Here is a 15,589-nt window from a genome sequence, read left to right as displayed (position 1 = left end):
ATGATGCTTCATACTAAATGGCAGTTTTTGTTCTATTCATTATTTAAAAAAAAAAAATTAATTTAATTTATTATTATTATTAATTATTTTGTATTTCTCTTTTTATATATATATTTTTTATTTTTTTTTAACTTCTATTCTTTTCAACATTACATTTTTTTTAAATTACTTCAAACATATTTTATTTCCATCAAGAGATAAGTATCCTTCATTAACACCTCTCCTGTAATATTGCAGTAGACCCTTTTATAGGTTTCATCAAGACACAAGTGTTGTTGTTACCATGTATTCAAAATGTTTCACTGTTTATCATTCAGTTATGTACACATTTGTAAAATACACAAAAATGTTCTCAGCATCATTTTAGGAAGCAGCCTGCATAGGTATATGGTGTGGCAATCTACTGGATGGGGTAATTTGTCTGAAAACCTTCAATGTAGTAATTCAGCAGGATAATTTTTAAAGGTGTATGCAGGTGGGGGGAGGCATAATTTGTCTGAAAACCTTTAATGTAGTGCTTCAACGGGATCTTAAAGGTGTATGGGGGTGGGGGGTAATTTGTCTGAAAACCTGTAAATGTAATGTTTCAACGGGATCATCGTTAAAGGTGTATGGGGATGGGTGGTAATTTGTGTGAAAACCTTAAAGGTAGTGTATCGACAGGATCTGCCTCAAAACGTTCAGTGCAAGGGTAATTTGTGTGAAAACCTTAAAGGTAGTGTATCGACAGGATCTGCCTCAAAACATTCAGTGCAAGGGTAATTTGTGTGAAAACCTTAAAGGTAGTGTATCGACAGGATCTGCCTCAAAACGTTCAGTGCAAGGGTAATTTGTGTGAAAACCTTAAAGATAGTGTATCGACAGGATCTGCCTCAAAACGTTCAGTGCAAGGGTAATTTGTGTGAAAATGTTTTATTTAACCACACTACTACAACACATTGATTAATTAATCATTGGCGTTTGGATGTCTTTAGAGGAAACCTGCTACATTGTTTTATTAGTACGGAATCTTTAATATGAGCAGACAGGAGAGCACATATCACAACCTTTGATATACATGTGTTAGTAGCAGTCGTGGGACAATGGTTAGGACAGGAAACAATCCAGTGGGTCTACCAAGCAGGTTCTATACTACGTCTAAAACGTGTGCCATGCTGACAGAGCTAAACCCCACTCCAATTTGTGTGAAAACCATTGATAATAATTATAATGTATTAGCAAGATCTGGCTTAATGGTCGGGAAGGGGGCGACTTGTGTGAAGACAATTTCTATAATGTATCGGCAAGGTGTATGGCCCTCTTAGAGTACTACAGCTCTTTGGTTAAAATTTACAGTTTGTTACTTTGAGAATTCAATTTTGTACGCCACCCATGCTTATAAAATGTTTTAGTCTGCTTTTACTTGTCTTAAACATTTTGGGTTGAGGAATTCAGCAGAAAAATTACTTTTTCAGGTGATTAAATTTACATAAGTATATGTCATATGAATAGATGTGAAAAAATAAGTTTGAAATAAGATACTAAGTTTTAACCAGAAATACCATACAGTGTTATAAGATGACTAAGTAAGGATTAAGTACTTTTAAAACTTTTAGTGTTTCCCCATCCCAAAACCCCCACCCCCAGACCATGTCTCATTCCTGTGTAGTAAGTATCCTTGATGAAAATAGTTGAGAAATATTGTAATCCATTTACGTTATTTATTCTAGTTTTTCTAGTTTGAAAATATTAGATATAGTACATTTGCTGCCATTTACACCTGGTTTAAAGTTTAAAAGAAAACTCAAACTCGATGCAGTTTGTCAGATCAGAATCAAATAGTGTCTTGTACAGTTTATTAATATTAACATTTTTGTGTAGCATTTCAAATCAAATTTTTAATGTAAAATATTTTTGTACCAGATACATGTTTTCTTTGTGTATTGTTAATGTTAAATTAAACCAAGGTCTACAAAATGTTTTCTTTGTGAATTGTTTTGTTATTTGCTTTAAAGTTCTACTTAAAAAGGAACAATATATGCATTGTCACCTGGTAACAATTATAGCTAAGGAACCTGTCACTTGTAACTACATTCATTCATTTAACTACATATTACGTGTTACTGCACATGACACAATCATATTGACACTGGTGGAACACTGCGCAGAATATTATGTAATCATATTGACACTGGTAGTATACTGCACATGATGACAATCATATATTGACACTGGGACAATCGTATATTGACACTGGTAGTATACTGCACATGATGACAATCATATACTGACACTGGGACAATCATATATTGACACTGGTAGTATACTGCACATGGTGACAATCATATATTGGAACTGGTAGTATACTACACATGGTGACAATCATATATTGAAACTGGTAGTATACTGCACATAATCATTTATTGACACTGGTAGTATACTGCACATGGTGGCAATCATATTGACACTGGTAGTATACTGCACATGGTGACAATCATATATTGACACTGGTAGTATACTGCACATGGTGACAATCATATATTGACACTGGTAGTATACTGCACATGGTGACATATTGACATTGGTAGTATACTGCACATGGTGACAATCATATATTGACACTGGTAGTATACTGCACATAATCATATATTGACACTGGTAGTATACTGCACATGATAACAATCATATATTGACACTGGTAGTATACTGCACATGGTGACAATCATATATTGACACTGGTAGTATACTGCACATGATGACAATCATATATTAACACTGGTAGTATACTGCACATAATCATATACTGACACTGGTAGTATACTGCACATGGTGACAATCATATATTGACACTGTTAGTATACTGCACATAATCATATACTGACACTGGTAGTATACTACACATGGTGACAATCATGTACTGCACATGGTGACAATCATATACTGACACTGGTAGTATACTGCACATAATCATATACTGACACTGGTAGTATACTGCACATGGTGACAATCATATACTGACACTGGTAGTATACTACACATGGTGACAATCATATACTGACACTGGTAGTATACTACACATGGTGACAATCATATACTGACACTGGTAGTGTACTGCACATGGTGACAATCATATACTGACACTGGTAGTATACTGCACATAATCATATGCTGACATTGGTAGTATACTGCACATTCGATGTATATGTAATTGTATACAAACACTGGCGGAATACTGTAATAATAATTATGTATTTACACTAGAGGAATACTGTAATAATAATTATGTATTTACACTGGTGGAATACTGTAATAATAATTATGTATTTACACTGGTGGAATACTGTAATAATAATTATGTATTTACACTTGCGGAATACTGTAATAATAATTATGTATTTACACTGATGGAATACTGTAATGATGTAATTATATATTGACACTGGTGGAATTCTGCATACAATGACTTAACCTGGAAATATCGTATATGGACACTGTTGGTATATTGCAAACTATGACATAATATATTGCACACAATGTAATTCCAATCATAATTGCAATATGTTGACACAGGTGGCTAAGGGTTACTGTGTTGACCTTATCGTTCTGAATTGTCAGTTACTATAATCATAGGCGTACGGGCTCCCATTTTTGTAAGGGGGTAGGGGGCCAGGCTGAGTTTGAAAGTGCCCCAATCTGGATAACAATATTTATTCACATTAGCATTACTGCCAAACGGCTATATAGGGTTGCAAACGAATCAGTACGCATTTGTTTATGGATCACAACTAATATTGTTGGTAGAATGATGTAATACAATGTCATGGTCAAAAGGTTTCAGGCAAGCTCTTTTTCTTTCTTTTTTTTGGCTCATTTTGAGAAGAGTTACTCAGCCTTGGGTGGGGCAGTTACACCCCACCCCCACCCCCGTTTTTGTACACTTATGACTACTCCGTATAATACAATAAACTGACAGAATTTCTGTATAAAAATAAACGGATTTAGGTTGGGAAACAAGGGGCACACACCCTCCTATGTTTGGTCAATTGAATTTTTTTTGTTTACAATCACCACCGAACTGCATTACCGGGTATATTAATATTACCCCACTTAGTTCAGGGGATTGTAGCCTGGGTACTCTGCCATTTTAGAGCCCGACGGACAGTTATAATCGCTCTCTGCCCTCAAAGGTAGGCTAATTATAACGAAAACGGTGGGGTTTTGCTTAACACCGCCTAGGCATGGTAGGCAAAGATTACCACTTCAATTCAACAATAATCCTATCATCATTTTTGACAACAAACATTTCACATATCAAACACTAATATACACACTGCAGGAAAAAACCCAACAGCACCTCCTTTCAATGTTTTGGTTAAATACGTAGGGGAGTTCGACCCCAACCCCTCCCACAGACGCGCCTGGTTTAAAGACGAAATCCTGTCCCGAGTCAGGCTCCCGGATCAGTCAGAGGTCGGACTCGGGATGGGCGTGTTCGAAACTCCAGTGGTATATGAGCACGTAAAACTAGTTACCTACCTACCTACCTACTTAAAAACGAAAGCAAAATATATCAGTGTTATAGTGCAACGACAAAATTATTTTTCAGACTTAGTCGACATTTGTGGTCTTTAATTTAAACAAATATATTTAGAAGACTGAGTCCCTGCTTTTCGTCGTTAACACTAGCCCCCAGGTCAGGTCATATCATAGGTTTTTACGTGCACATTCAGAACAAGCTGCTGTAGCACACGCCTGTCAAAGTGTCGACTTTCGTCGGCTCGTCCGTCCAGGACAGGAAAAGGTTTGGGGTGGGTGACAGAAGGGGTCGACCGCGCAGGTATGTACAAGGGCGCACAACCAGCCCGACCAGCTTCGGTAGCGGGCGAGGGTTGGTTTTGGTGAGCTCTATTGATTTGCAAATGTCCCGTAGATAGAAAATGTTGGGTAATTTCTTGAACGTAATTTTGACGCATAATTTAGAATGGTTCATCAAAATAAAAAATGGAGCTAACTGGTTGATTTGACACAGGCACCTGGCTGAAACTGCTAAATAATACATTCATGGCTATTAGTGTGCGCATTGATATTATTTTATTTTATTTCGTTTGAAACGTCTACATTATTGAAAACAAAACAAAAACAAACAATTAATCAGCGACAACAAAACAAGCAAAAGAAAGAAAAAAGGAAAAAAAAAACCTGACACAGTACTGAACATGAAATGCTTGTGTCTTTTTATTTAATATTTTTCACATTACATCCCTTCCATAGAAAAATCGTTTAAAATTGATAAAGCTAAAGAATACGAAAATTCCAATCAGCGATATCTCCGATTCTTTATATGGTGGTTTGTCGTGTCCATCTCTAGGGTGGGAGTGTGGTGGGAATTTACACTTTATTCAAAGGGGAGGAATATTTTAAACTAGGACCATTTAGTATCATGAGAGAGGAGAAACCCATCGCCATCACATGCAGTATCATACCCACATGAGTTACCAGTCCGACAGCGTTTCAATTAAATTCATCACCCCTTTCAGTAATTTGATTAAAAGGTGAAATATTTGTTATCAGCGAAGTCGAAAATGATTGATGTAACGGTATTTAACGTCAAACATAGGATTATTGCTGTATTAGAGCGGAAATCTTTGCCTACTCGGTAGTAGGGAAAAATCCCACGATTTCGTTTCAGAGTTGTCTCCGACAGCAGAGAACGATAATGTCTGTCCAAATGTCCATCTTAGCTCTGGAACGGCAGAGTACGGTATGACATCCACATACGTTACAGCAGTATAATAGGCTCTCCGACATGAGTTACAGTATCACATCCACATACGTTACAGCAGTATAATAGGCTCTCCGACATGAGTTACAGTATCACATCCACATACGTTACAGCAGTATAATAAGCTCTCCGACATGAGTTACAATCACATCCATATACGTTACAGCAGTATAATAGGCTCTCCGACATGAGTTACAGTATCACATCCACATACGTTACAGCAGTATAATAGGCTCTCCGACATGAGTTAATAGTATCACATCCACATACGTTACAGTATCACATCCACACAAGTTACAGTATCACATCCACACAAGTTACGGCATCACATCCACACAAGTTACGGCATCACATCCACACAAGTTATAGAATGATACTCAAATGAGTTAAAGTACGACACTCACAACTTGCTCAAACAGCTTTTCTCCTCTTTTTGTTTTTGTTTCTTTGTTATTTTTTTTGTTAATATATATTTTTGGAGTATGACTCGACATCCCCCTCCCCGACTTATAAAAATATCTCACCACAGTCTAGACATACACACCCCTTCTAAGTTTCCTGCACACGTGCTTGAGTATAATACAGTACCAAGCTACAATATCACGCCCCTACTTGTTTCGCACTACTATAATTGCGGTCACCATGTTTAGTGTCGGGCATATTTGATGAAAACATACCGTTGGCCATTTTGGGTTCCCCGAGTGTCATGAACGTTTTGTTCACACTGACAACAAACTAATTATCATTGGCCACTTCTCGATGTGGAGGCGGCGTAGAATTTGTCCCAACTAACCATTAGCCATTTCAAACTCAATGTGTCGCTGGTCATGAAAACAGTTTGTTTTGTTTAACGACACCACTAGAGCACATTGATTTATTAATCATCGGCTATTGGATGTCAAACATTTGGTAATTTTGACATATAGTCTTAGAGGAAAGCCGCTACATTTTATATGTACCATCCCACAGACAGGATAGCACATATCACGGCCTTTGATATACCAGTCGTGGTGCACTGGCTAGAACAAAACACAATCCAATGGACCCACCGACGGGGCGCTTGGTGGATGGACGGATGGATAGATTAATGGAGTGAAGGATGGATGGATGGATGGATGGATGAACGGATGGATGGATTGGGCGGATGTATTGGGTGGTCGCATGGATGGAAGGATGGATGGATGAATGGATGGGTTGATATTTGGATGGATGGATGTCCGAATAGACGAATGGGTGGATTGATGGATAAAAGGATGGATGGATGGATGGCTGGCTAGATGGGTGGATGAACGAATGGATGGATGGACGAATGGATGAATGCATGTGGTATGATAAAATACATTTATTTTAAAATGGCAACGCCTTGAAATATATTATTGCAAAACAAGAACGCCGTGTTTAATGAAGCGAACATTTGAAAATAAACAACTGACAACGACGTTCTTTACCAGGCGCGTGTGCAGTGGGTGGTGACGTCTCACCCACCCACCCCCCTCCTTGAACCCCCTTGAAATTTCTGCACACACGCCTGTTCATGTTTTTATCTTAATGTCTTCCTCGTTCGTGACCATGAAATAAACAATACTAGTAAATAGATATATTTATACATAACACAAGCTCCAAAGTAATGAATAAAAAAACACACACACCCGTAAATTTAATAACCTGCAGCGATGAATTTAAACAAAAATGTCAACAACACCGCCATCTTGGATCTGCGTGTTTGACGGGCGAGCTAGTAAAAACCTCAATTACGTCTCGGTCATGTAACTTGCAGCGGTGAAGAAAGGGAGGAATGTTTTATTTTACGACGCACTCAATACATTATTACGGTTATATGGCGACTGACATATGGCTAAGGACCACAGATACAATGAGAGAGGAACCCCGCTGCCGCCACGCAATGGGTTCCTATCAGCAACAGCTAATCTCGACTAGCAGAAAGGGATTTTTTTTTATATGTAGCATTCCACAGACACCCTGACTGGAACAAGAAATGGGCCCACCGGCGGGGTCGATCCTAGACCGACCGCGCATCAGGCGAGCACTTTACCACTGGACTACGTCCCGTCCCTGATTATTTGAGGGTTGTAGCCAGGGGAGACATATGGGACGTCGCCCCACTGAAAAAAACCCCAACCCTACCCTTAGAATCTGCACTACACTACATTACACACACACACACACACACACACACACACACACACACACACACACACACACACACACAGATGTATGACACCAACATATGTTGAGTAGACCAACACTAGATACAAACATTGTAGTCCAAATGCTACAAACAATAGTCTGAGACAAGCCTTTCCCCAGGATCGTACAAACAACTATAGTCATCATACAGACAACTGTTGTAGTCATCATACAGGCAACTGTTATAGTCATCATACAGACAACTGTTGTAGTCATCATACAGCCAACTGTTGTAGTCATCATACTGTTGTAGTCATCATACAGACAACTAAAGTCACAGTCATCATACAAACACATGTAGTCATCGTACAAGTTGTAGCAATCATACAGACAAGTGTAGTGATCAAAGAAACAACTGTAACCATCATACCATTTTTGTAGTGTGTGTGTGTGTGTGTGTGGGGGGGGGGGCAAACTGATTTTTGCCCGAATTAAAGGAAGGGACAATTTTAAGGCATTTGGCCTGGTATGCATATTCAACGATATATAATGCACATTATTGCTTAATATCAACAAGTATAATCGTATAGTTAATTAATAAAACGGTTAAATGTGACGGCTATTATATATAACGGGCGCAGCCATTTTGTACCATCTCAGTGAGTACGCCCTCTGGCGAGCTGGTGGTTACGTAATACTTAACGCGTAACGTCAGGAATGAGCCTTAGAACTAGAGAAACACAATCTACCTGTTTTTTGCGGGATGATAAATAGTCATACATTGCAATGTTCTGTAATAATACACATCCCAGTAAGCCAGCAATAAGTATATCCAGCACTATATATATTATTTTTCAATACAAAATAAAATACCATTGTCAAAGTGGCTACATAACAAGTTGAAATAATTAACAATGTTTTGTCCATGCATTAACCTATGCACTGAAATGCTACACGGAGTGTTTTCTTAGTTAATTGGTCTATGCTGTTAGTTGCTTCTACCTGTGATTCCTGATTGGCAGGTGTGTATTTGATTGGTAACCAGACGAGCCAATTAATTGACGCTGTCTAGACACAAAAATACATACCGGTATTGTGGAATATTACATGTCGCCCCTAAAATGGTAATGGACATGGTTTATTACTGTAAATAGTTCTGTAAAACTATTGATTAAGTAGACTTTTCCATCTAAAACCACAGAACTGACCAATTGCGTAGTCCCAAAGAAAAGAAAATTATCACTTGGGTATCGTGGGTTGTCGTTTTTGCTCCAACGTAGCATATCAATAGGCCTAATAGTGTACATTTTTCCTTTGGATTATTTAACAGAGGAAAATACTATAACCCCATTTTGTTCCGTTAATGGAACTTGAAATATATTTAGTTAAATAGTTTATTATATTATTACGTTATTTATGCTGTTTTACAAGTCAGGTTGATCAAAGAGAAGCGCCTAGTCAAAAATTACTGCTTTTGTTTACACTGTACATACAGGAGATGGTCAGGAGCTGACGTCACTTCGCCCCAAGCTCTCCCACCGGACGTCACAAAAACCGAAACAAAATGGCTGCCCCCAGTTAGCAGGAATAATATAAAATTACGCGTTTTTCATTTGCTAAAGTGTCAGTATGTGTTGGTGGTCCGGGTATGCATCTTTCCAACACATAAGGCTCTTGTTTGAGTTGACGCTACTTTTAAGCAAAATTGCCCGAATCTGGATTACAACATGTATTCGTAACATTACTGCCAAACAGCTACATATTATATATAGGGTTGCAAATGAATCGCCATGCAACTGTACATTGATTACATCTAATATTTTCGGTAGAATGATGGAAATACATGGTAAAAGGTGTTCAGACCAGCTTACTTCGTTCCAATTTCTCTGTCGTTTTTGCCCGATTCTGATGATTTTCTCCAGGGTTTGGGGAAGGTGTGTGTGGGGGATGCCGCCTCTGCCCCCTACCCCCCCCCCCCCCCGCCGTCTCGTATGCTTATGCATTTAACGCAGTCCTTTATTCTTTAAAAATGACCATCCTCTCTATGAACATTGTCAATGTACACCGACTGTGCGACACAATTTGATGGAACGTAATTATCTGAAGCTGACGAGAACATTTTTATTTTGGAACAGAAATGTGGAATCTTCTAAAGTTACAGTTGTGGTCATGACACAAACAAGTGTAGTCATCATTCTAACAACTGTAGTCATCATACAAAACAAGTATAGACACAAAATGCCGGGATGGCAGCAATCAGGATCGGTATATTATGTTATATATTAAACAAATTTGGTCCTACTCTATATAAATAAAGATTAAAGTATGGCTTGTGCCCTCCCCCACCCTGGGGCGAGACGTAGCCCAGAGGTAAAGCGATTGCATGATGCGCGTGCACCACGACTGGTACATCAAAGGCCGTGGTATGTGCTATCCTGTCTATGAGATGATGCATATAAAAGATCCCTTGCTAATCGAAAAGAATAGCCCATGCAGTGGCGACAGCGGGTTTCCTCTCTGGATATCCGTGTGTGGTCATTAACCATATGTCCGACGCCATTTAACCGTAAATAAAATGTGTTGAGTGCGTCGTTAAATAAAACATTCCCCCCGCTCCCACCCCACCACACCCCTTCTAGAGACTGTACCGCCTTCACTAGAGGTTGTGCCTCCCATTACAGATATCGTTGCTACGGGCCCGTAGCCTATGTCGCTAAACATCGTGCAAAACTACGCTTACGATGTTTAGTGAAATTGGGTCCTGTTCTGTACCGACTGAGAAAGTCAAAGATGACTAATGCACGTAATAACCAACTGTTGTTAACGCGAACGGACGATCGAGGCCCCACACTCGGACTCGTGACAACCCGCAAAGATCGGAAATCAATCTCATTTGATTTCTACTGTAAAGCATTTATATTTAATATAATTAGTTTTCCTCCGTCTTTCAGTCACGTCTTGCACTTGAGCTACCAGAATGATAACGTCACGGGGAAATGAAATCCAAAATGATTACAAAAGTACGATGATAATTTTAATGTGCTTAGATGTAATCAGCATCAGTTTGCCCCGCGGTGGTTTTACACATGGATGATAATGATGTCGTGATACCGTCACCGCTGGTCCTGGCGGGAAACCGATCAACCGGCGTTTAGCTGCTCACATTTCCGGCAGGCAGCCCACCAATCACGCCTGACAACATCTGCTGATGGCGAGCACGAACAGCACGCGCGACAAGGAAGTCGGAAGTGCCACCGACAACCAATCAAAGAGAGAGCGGTATGCTTCCATTGCAACCAATAAGAAAGCCAGATGTGTTGTGAGTAATTTAAAACAGCCATGAACACATTGTATACAACAAATTATGTGAAGGTGTGGTGAACATTGTATTCGTGCGTAATTTGACTTTTTTCTTACTTTGTCACTGTTATTATTATTATTATTATTATTTCAATTTCGATCTGTATCAGCTGATGAAAAATGTGCGTCCTTTCACTTATAATTGTCCAATGAAATGTCACGCGTACATTTCTCTATCTTCTGTTTTTGTATTTAAAAAAAAAGAATAATGAAGGAAATAATGGAAACAGATTTTTAAATTCATATTATGATATTGCAATGTGTGTATGCCTACAATGGAAGCAAGTTAAGTCATCGTCTGTTAGACGAATCTATCATTAAAATAAAACAACAGTGTCGCAGAAACATGGTTAAATGTGTAGATTGTAAGTACTTAAATGAGTTGGATATGAAACACGGTTTTAAAAATAGACGCATAGTAAGTTTCAAGTCACACGGCCGACTTGTTTGTCGTCTTGAATATGTTTTAGAAGAAAAAAAAAAAAAAAAAAAAAAAAATATATATATTAAAAAGTGCGATAACATGCATTATATTGAGTGATTAATTACTAAAAATAAAATAGCATTGCCAATTTGCTACACACTAGTTTATTATGATGTGTATTGATGTTATGATTTTCATTTTGATACATAGCTGACGGGCATTTCCGTGGTCAAGTAAACCAATAGGTAATTTTTTAAAAACTCTTTTAACTGAAACTAGTTTGGTATCATTTGAAAGGTTATTATCTCTAGTGTCTAATATTACACTAATCCTTTTTCAGTAGATGTGTTTTAGTCACTTATAATGCAAATAATGCATTAACCATGAATGCAGCAATATTTTACGAAAAATTCTATTAACACATTTATCAACATATTTTTTTATACATAAGTGAGTAGAAATAAAAATCATTATAGAGAAATAATCCCAGACATGTCCTTTGTTAATTGACATAATATATAAAAGAAATATTTATATTTCAAGCCGACTTTTGTCCATAATATTTACTTATGTTACTCGTCCGACACCCAAATATAACATTTTTTAATCTCCACTTCTGCTAACTGGTTGTACAAATTATGTTACAAACTGAGATGCAATGTTAATTTTATATAGATGATTCAAAACTGTAAAAACAATTACTGAATATGTAACAATTGCCATGCTACTGTGGTGGTGTTGTAGTGTACGTCCGACACCAAAAAGCTTTTCTTTTTTTTTGGTCAATTTTGAACCAAAGTATTGATCTTTATGCAATGCCAGTATGATATTAGGAGACTTTTTTTTATAACTAGAGCCAATTATGATAATCAGTATTAATGTTTTATGCACATAAGTGGATTAAGAGGAATTTATCAAAATGTACAAAAGGCAGCTTCCCGCAAACAGTGTTGATTATGTTTTAAAAGGTAAAAAAAACTAACTGTTCATCTCCATAAAAAAAAAAAAAACCCAGTAATTGCATTTACTGCCAGAATTATACAAACTGGAACATTTGTAGAGGATCACAACTAACATGGAAAATGTGACGTCACATTTGAGGAAACCACTTTTACATTCAATGGCTGCACTTTACTATTTTGAAATTCTCTGATTAATTATACACAGATTATGTGTGGAGTCAATAAATATAAAGTTACTGATCACAAATAAAAAAAAAAAAATGTCACTTGCACCTTGTTCAGGTTCCTAGTCACCCCCATCTTAAAAGCCTTTAGCTTTAAAATAATGACATTTTTCTGTGGTGCCGTCATCTCATAGTCATACATGTAGCTAGTGGCAATTTTTCTTGTGTCACTTGTCATTTGTAGGTGTACACTAGTCACAAGATAGCTGCCTTGCCCCCACCTACACCCCACCCCATCCCATGTAGTCATGGGTGTTACCTTGAATTTTTGAATGGTGTTCATCTTTGTACTGAACTAGCGACGTTTATGGCCGATATTTAAGGTTTGTTTTTAATATCATCTTGTTTGTTGATTATAATGACCATTTTTCAAAACTTATAGGGCCGATTTCACATGTCTGGGTTTCGTAACACCAGGTTATATGAAAACCTAGGTTTAACACTGGTTTACGTAACACACTGAAAAACCTGACGAAGACCTACACCCGTGGTGCATTTCACATGTGTGAGTTTCGTAACACCAGGTTATATGAAAACCTAGGTTTAACACTGGTTTACGTAACACACTGAAAAACCTGACCAAGACCTACACCCGTGGTGCATTTCACATGGCTGGGTTTCGTAACACCAGGTTATATGAAAACCTAGGTTTAACACTGGTTTACGTAACACACTGAAAAACCTGACCAAGACCTACACCCGTGGTGCATTTCACATGTGTGTGTTTTCCCCATGTTTACAAAACCACGCTTTTACTAGGGTTACCCGCAGAGCTAGAAAGGGACATAAGCGAGGGATAGCTTACACTCAAACTCGTTGCTAGTATATTATTAGCATTCGCGTACCACATGGTGGGGGGTGGGGGGGGGGGGGGGGGGGGGGGTCAGCTATCTTCTACTCCCTCCCACCACAGTCTGGGGCAAACCGTATTCGGGCAAAAATGATGGAGATGTTTGGCCAAAATAAGCTGGCCTGAAGACGTTTCACTGTGTATTTCCATCATTCTACTCACAATATTAGTTATAATCCACGTAAAATGCGTACAGAACCCTGCATAGCTGTTGGTAATAATGCACAGATGAATAAACGTTGTTACCCAGAATTGGGCATTTCCCTTTAATTGAGGCAAAAAAAAATTGGACGCCAAAAAAAAAAAAAACCAGCCCCCCCCCCCCCCCCCCCCCACACACACACACACCACACATACACACACACACACTCCAAAACAAAAAAGGGACCCGTACGCTTGAAGGTAACGAGAAAACGTTTTGTTAAATTTTCAAACCTGTAGGCCTATCTCGCCTTTTCCCCCTTTATTAAGATGAGACAAACACGAACGCATGTCATTATAATACTGCAGTTTGTGATAAAGATAACTTTTGTTTTTGAAAATTATCTGTGAGTGTGATTAAAATACAAAGCAATAGGAATACTCAGAACAATGTGTAAAGTGGTTTATATCGTTTCTATACATGTACGTGCCTGTGCGTCTAAAATAAAGGTATTTAAAGAAAAAATAACTGGGGTAATAAATAGAATAATAAACGAGATACCAGTTATTATCAAATTTGTCCCTCGATAAAGTTCATGACAACTAAAAATTATTTCACTCATGAATTTTGTTTTAAAAATAACTGATATCTTGTTTATTATCATCTATATATCTCAGGCGCTTTGTTGTTATGTTAGTTCGCCACGAACATGGTGAATAATTGTTGTGTAAAGGGGTGGATCTAATTTTCTTACACACCCATTGGTGACAACATCATTTGTTATTTTTGATAACACATACTTGTTAACATGTACGTGTGTTAACAATTTCAAGACATATGACTGGCTGCTCCTAGGTGATGTCCAGGTCACCAATGCCATTCATCCAATGGAAAAACAGCAGTCGAAATCGATTACACTGTGATGTGTAGATAACCTGACAACCATTTGTCTGTGACGCGTAACTTAGCTACAAGCGGCTGGGCTGTAAATAACTTTAAAAAAAAAAAGATGTTAACATTTGCTTAAAACCTGATTTTTGAGGATATGTAAGAAATCAAATAATGCATTCGTGTCCGTTAGATACCATTTATCTTTCTTGTCGATTAAAAACGTAGCCAACTCGCTTTCGCTCGTTAGATACATTTTAAAACAACTTGTTGTAAGATAAATGGTATATTGTTTGGGGTTTTTACTACAGGAATCAGTTGGGGGTTTTCCCAGGTACATAAATGAACTTACTTCTTCCAGAATTACCCCCCCCCCCCCCCCCCCCCCCCCCCCCCCAGCATTTTGAGATTCCCTTTATAAGTCCCCCAGCTGCATGTCTACGAACTATTCAATATGACACTGGCTCTCAGACCAAAATCAACAGCGGCCGTGCAGACAGAGGAATATTTTTTAAAAACAAGTGCCTAGGATATCTTTCGAAGAACTATTTAGACGTAAAATGCATCTCGAAAAAACCCAATAAAATAAAATAAAACAACAACAAAAACCGACAACAAAAACAACAAAAAACCCACCCTAAAGCAAAGCACCTAGGGGTGGTGGTAGAACTATAAGATGGTACGCTAAACGACGACGTTTTGAATACATGTAGAGAAACGTGCATGCAGTATATGTTGAGGAGCTTGTCATTGTTTAAAATTAACTAACTCTGGATAAAATTAACGAGTTTTGGTTACAATTAACTATGGTTAAAATTAACGAGTTTTGG

This window comes from Gigantopelta aegis, chromosome 9 (assembly GCF_016097555.1).
Source record: "Gigantopelta aegis isolate Gae_Host chromosome 9, Gae_host_genome, whole genome shotgun sequence".
Lineage (NCBI taxonomy): Eukaryota > Metazoa > Mollusca > Gastropoda > Neomphalida > Peltospiridae > Gigantopelta > Gigantopelta aegis.
The sequence above is the reverse complement of the archived record's forward strand: the minus strand, read 5'-3'. Positions refer to the sequence as shown.